Raw genomic sequence first — 6400 nt, forward strand, 5'->3', positions numbered from 1 at the left:
GAACCATTTTAATATTGTCCTCCCATCTGCGCCTCGGTCTTCCAAATTTTGGTTTTCCTAATTGGATTTCCAGTTCGAACTTTGAAAGCGTTTCTAATTTCTTCCATTCTGGCTACATAACCTGCCCATTTGAGCCTCCTAGACTTGATGACCCTAACAATGTTTTTGTAAACGGTATAAAATTATGCAGTTCATCGCTATGGAGTTTCCGCCATTCCCCATTCCCGTTCCTCTTGGGGTTCGAATATTGGTTTAAGAATCTTGTTTTCAAATACTATTAGTCTGCGATTTTCTCTCAGAGTCAGTGACAATGTTTCGCAACCATACAGCACAACAGGCATGAATATCGTTTTATATTTTAAGCTACAAATTCCCCAACAGAATTCGCGACAACAAAAGATTTTTAACTGAATAATAACACGAAATCCCTACTTTCAGTTGACATCAATTTTTTTCGTGATTATGGTTTTGGTCTGTTAATAATAATTCTAGATAATTGAAAGTATCCACTTTGTCGAAAGAAAATATTATTTGGAATTTTAACGTATCCATAAAATGCAGTATTAAGATCCCGACAAACTTCCATATATTTAGTTTTCTCTGCATTTACTTTTAAGCCCATATCTCTGCAAGCGTTAAGTAAGATTTCTGCATTTCTTTCTATTGTTCTATCATCCCCTATTAAATTTACATCATAAGCATACGCCATAACCTGGTAAATAAAATTCAGCTCTAGGACCTGATTCCTGTCTTTGATTTCCCTTATAGTGTTCTCCAGAACAAAGTTAAATAATATTGGTGACAACGCATCTCCTTCTTTCAGGCCATTCTCAACGTGAAATCTCGTGAACAAGAATTTCTCTACTCGAACCTTACTTTGGGATTCATTTAAACATATCTTAATTAATCTACCTTTTTCGGTATTGCAAATTCTGTAAGCATGTTGTACAATGTTTCCTTCCTACCCTAGTCTAAAATCAATAATTGATGTGCCAGAATATTGTATCCCCATTTCTTTTCAAATATTAGTTGAATAGTAAATATCTGGTCGATAGTTCATCGATTTTACATACATCCGCTGTGATAATCTCCAATAATTTCATCTGCGTATGGAGTCAATCTTGCTAATAGAATGTTTAAGAAAATTTATTGGATATTGACAGAAGAGAAATGCCTCAATAATAATCAGTCTTGTTGCTTTTCTTCTGAACTAGAACAATGATTGATTCTTTTCACACTTGTGGTAATTCCTCCTTGTTCCAGATAAGGAGAATGAGTTTGTTTATCTTGCTCTACAATTCCACCCCACCCCCAGCTAAAATTAAGCCAACCAGAATTTCGTCTACACGCGGAGATATGTTTCTTTAATTTTTTAATAGCGATTTCTAATTCTGTCTGGTTAGGTTCTGGAATATACGGATATGCTGTATGCATTTCACTTTCTCCACGCACATTAGTTTTTGTTTATATGTTAAGCAAATCGTCAAAGAAATCTTTCCATCTATTTAAGATGCTATCCTGATCAGTGAGAACTGTTTCTTTAGCTTTCTTTGATATACAAGGCGCATCCAGAGAGTAAGTTTTCCACGCGTCCCACCGTATGTTGCGCGAAGCGACTACGTGTACGTAAGAGAGTAAGGTCCTAACATGACGCATGCGCCAGCAGAACTTCCTTAATTCTCTCAGTAGCGTCGTGGCAGTGATTGAAGATTGTCGTTTTTATTCCAGCTCCCGCCGCGTGTGAAGTGCGAGCAGTGATAAGGTTTTTGAATGCAGAGGGCATAGCACCGATTGAAATCCATTGTCAGCTGTATCGTTGCAAAAATGTCAATGCTGACCCTGTGCGCCTTGCTTTGTGCTCTAGAGTCAGTTTCTTCAACACAAAACTTCTTGATCAACAGGCACTCCGTGACAGTGGTGTGCAATAAGGAGCGGAAAATCTGCAGGAACTGCTTGCTCATGCCGTTAGGTCCATGGACCTGACACAGCTGACGATGGATTTCGATTGGTGCTATGCCCTATGTGTTCAAAAATATTTATCATTAACAAATTCAACCCATGTAATTGCTGATATTACGTATTCGTTTGTGAACGAAAAGCCCTGATCCTAGTTGATAATTTTTAATTCGTTCCCCGTAAAAGAACGTAAAATTTCCCGACTTGACTCCTCCATTTCCTTCTCATCTAACTTCCTGATATCCCACTAGGTCCATCTTCTATTTCTAAACTCATTCGTTACACATTTTAACGCGCCTGCCCTATAGAGACTTCTTATCTTCCATGTTCCAATTCTCATCTCGCTTTTACTTTGCCGAGTTCGTGCCAAGTTATCAGTTTTGATCCGAGGATTCTGCGATCTTATCTGAACAATTCTTCTTCTTACAGGATGAGGTTGTTAGCCTCACACCAAATCCCCAAGTTGGAGGATCAGCCCTTGTATGCCCGCGACTTCTTATTCAGTATATTCGCAGCTAACCTCTATATCCCAGAGGACTTCTCCTCGATCCACAACCTGAGGACGCGCCGTGTCGTGGTGACAGGAAGACCACATTTTACGGAAATTAATATCGCTATATTTTAGAATTACAATAGATACCGATTATCCAAACACTGATTTAAAACACACAGGAACAATCAATATGCTCGGATATATGAATGCATATTAAGACTGTGAAAGCTTTGATGTCGTAAAAATCGTAAATTAGAGACTAGTGTCAGTGTAGTATTTCATGAATGTTCGTACGTTTGACTATCCGAACTATTCTTGATGTATCACGTTGTTTCATTTTATAGCTACATAACTTCATAATATTTTTGTAAGTGATTATACTCTTTACCTGTTCTCTGCCAACAGCAACTGTATGAATTGTAAAGGGCGCCTTGTATTCTTCACAGCTTCCTTATTAACAATCATTATTTGAATTTATTATATAAAGCTGGTACACAGGATAACTAAAACCACTTATCTATAATGTGATGTTTCGTAGGGCGCCTTATGTAAAAGGCGCACTGTACCATTCACGGGTTCTTTAAAAATAGTAACTGTACATATTTATTGTACAGAACTGTGGTATACAGAAGAGTAAATAAAATCGTTCATCTTTGATGTGGACTCGCAAGGGCGCCTAATGTAAAGGGCGTTCTGCACCTTTCACGCATTCTTTACCAATAAAACTGTATGAATTTATTACTAAAAACGTTTGCCTTTATTTATACTGTGATGTTTCGGAGGGCGCACCGGGACACGTCCCGGTGTCCCGGTGGGCCAGCACGGGCCTGACATAATGTCGAGATGAATATGTATGGGTACGTGGTGTCTATGTTTCTTGAATATGGAAATTAGACCCTATGATAATCTATCTACGTTACTAATCATATCACAAAGAATACGATACAATTTAAATAATAATTCATTGTTATTATAACTGACTGCTTTTTAAACATAAATTATTATTATTATTATTTTAATATAATCCGTATTCCTCTTTACGGTAAATTGCAACTTAATTCTTATGTTACCTTGGGGATGGGAGTTCCCATAGCCTAGGGTTGCCATATTTCAAAAATAAAAATCCGGACGCTAGTAAATTACGAGAACCTTTGAAATGCTTAAAATGAAAAGAAGTGTTATATATTAATTTATTTTCTTCCATTAGATAGAGTTGTTCAAGTATTACGTAACCACATTTTTAGTCATTTTAGTAGATCTTCTCCTCTCTAGTTAAGCAAATATAAGCAGATTATTTACCCCTTCCGGTAATCATTTTTTTTTTAAATTCAGAATCTGTTACGTTTCGTGGCTTTGAGAGTCTGTTTAGTTCATTGAAGGTATGGTGTTTCCTTTCACACGTTTTGTCTGTTCGTGTTGTACCGTATCCTTTTTTAGAACAGTTAATCCCTTCTTCAATATGTTCTGGCGACGTTTGTTATCTTCAAAGAACTTTTTTGGTTAAATTTTTACTTTATTTCTGTTAAGAGAATAATTATATACCTAATCCTGTGAAAAACGCAAACTATAATATTCCTTTCCTTTCTTCTTTGCTACTGAAATCCGAGACATTTAAACATCCCGAGAAATATTTTCGGGACACTGGGACGCAGATGTCGATTCCGTGATTCTGCGCGATTTCGCGCAGATTTTTCGGGACTAATGGCAACCTTACCATAGCCAATTATACTGTAAACTGTGTCTTTCTGCATGATAAAAAAGTCAGAAGGATGGCGAAGAATATTTTACACTTGTTTCTAAATAACATTATGGTTTCTTTATAGGAGCCTACGAAATTGGAGTGGGTTCAAAAAGTTCCCTTTCCTCTTTCTCTGACAATGCATGCCATAATATTAGTGTAACTGAAAATGTCATTACACAGATTGCAAGGAGTGCACGAATACAACAGCCTGAGCAAAATGCAAACGAGTTGTATTTGCAACAAGTATATCTATCCACACAAAACACAGTACCCAAATATTAGCATACCACAACTGTGTTCAATTCACTTGGCTTATGAGGTGTTCAAAGTATGAACAAAAATGTTATGTTATTAATGTCATCTAACTACTAAAAAACCTCTTCAAATTACTACTTTAAAATATATTTTCTTTTGTAGGTTTAACAATCCCTACGCTTCCCTCTTGACATGCTACATTACAGGGCCGTGCCGTTGGGGGGCGAGCGGGGCGACGGCCGCGGGTGCCGAAGTAAGGGGGCGAAAAAATCGGGAGAAAAAGGGGCAAAAGAAAGGAAAAAATACTTGGAATATATATATGGGGGCACCGTCGTATACTCTCGCGCCGGGTGCAGATTTTCCACGGCACGGCACTGCTACATTATACAAAATACCTTTATACGATATATGTTAAAAAACGTATTTTATGACAACGGATTTGTCAGTTATACTTTGTAAATTTTCTGAAAAGTCTTGTAATATAGAAAGTGGATACGCAGTTACTGAAATAATTGGACAAAGTGTAGGAGATCGACAAAACAAAAACTGAAGTTGAGTAATTATTTATATCTCCCAATAGTATCGTGTTCAATGTCCATCCAGAACGCGGTATTCAGAATAAGATGGGTAGATCAAGGACAGAATTTGTCTTGAGTTAGTTTGAGGGTGGCGGGCTCCGTAGTTTAGTGGTTAGAGTGTTTGACTCACATCCGAATGGTATCGAATTCGATTCCAGGCCGGGGTATCTCAGTTTTTGACGTCCACCCAGCGTTGTGAGGCAAACTGGGAGTCACGTGGATAAGACGTGGTGGTCACTAAGTCCAGAAATCTCCTGATACACCTGTCAGAGACAGAGTGATGCAACGTATTGACTACGTACTCGTCGCTAGAATGGACGCAGTTCCGCTGGTCTCTAACACATGATCTTGCAGCAGACCCAGGCCCGCCAAGGATTGTCACGTCAGTGGTTTTGTTGTTTTCTCCTTTCTCTTTCCTTTTTTCTTTTTTACTTTGAGGTTGGGATTTGATTTTTTTTTACCTTACTACACATTATAGTTCATGTAATTTTTGTTTGCATGCAATGTTTAGTCATGGAATTAGATGCTTTCTAGATAAGAATGGAGAAAGAAAGATTCACTTACAGGAAAAGTGTGGTACATTAGTGAATCTTAGAATAAAGGAAGAGCTCCTTCATGCTAAGCGGTTAGCGTGGGACACGCAGGTTCGATTCCTGGCATTAGCTCATTTGGTTCGGATTCCACGTTAATCAGTAGGTCCATGTCTTCTATAGACTTCGCTGCTGAAAGAGATGTTAAATTCAAAATCACCTCACTTCACCTTGAATCAAGAGCTATAGAAAATGACATAATCAGCAAATCATTCATGTCAAGTATGCTGTACGAGGCAGAAAAATGAAAACTATACAAAAGTGAAGATAAAAGACAAATATATTTCGAAATGTGGGTGTAAAGCAGAATAGAAATGAAGCGAGTCCTACGATTATGCTCTGTTGTTAAAGGAGATGGTATGGTTGAGTGAAGAAACTAGGAGAAAGCGGGACAATCCTGAAAAACTCACTCACACAGTGTTTGTTCTCACAAGCCGGCATCGAAATGAAATTAAAATTTTTAATGTGACGTCACACGACCATGCCCTTTAGGCTAAGGAAGATGAAATGGAAAATTATGGCGGAATTGGTGAACTGAAAATGCAGTAGAAAAGGGAGAAAATTTACGATCGATGGAGACGGAATCAATCGAGGGATACCATGCACAAGCGTTCTACGACTGACAAGGAAACCGATTCAAGTGTGACACGAAATTTTGGACGAGTTTATGTGCAATCGAAGTTGTTTTGTAAACAATGAATTCCATTGGAGGGAAAAACCCTGGATCTCAACCGTTTCGGAGATATAGAGGGCTGGTCCTCTGAAAGTTTGTAGATGTTGCAAGTGA

The sequence above is a fragment of the Thermobia domestica genome, chromosome 14, assembly GCF_964235325.1.
Source record: "Thermobia domestica chromosome 14, izTheDome1.hap1.1, whole genome shotgun sequence".
Lineage (NCBI taxonomy): Eukaryota > Metazoa > Arthropoda > Insecta > Zygentoma > Lepismatidae > Thermobia > Thermobia domestica.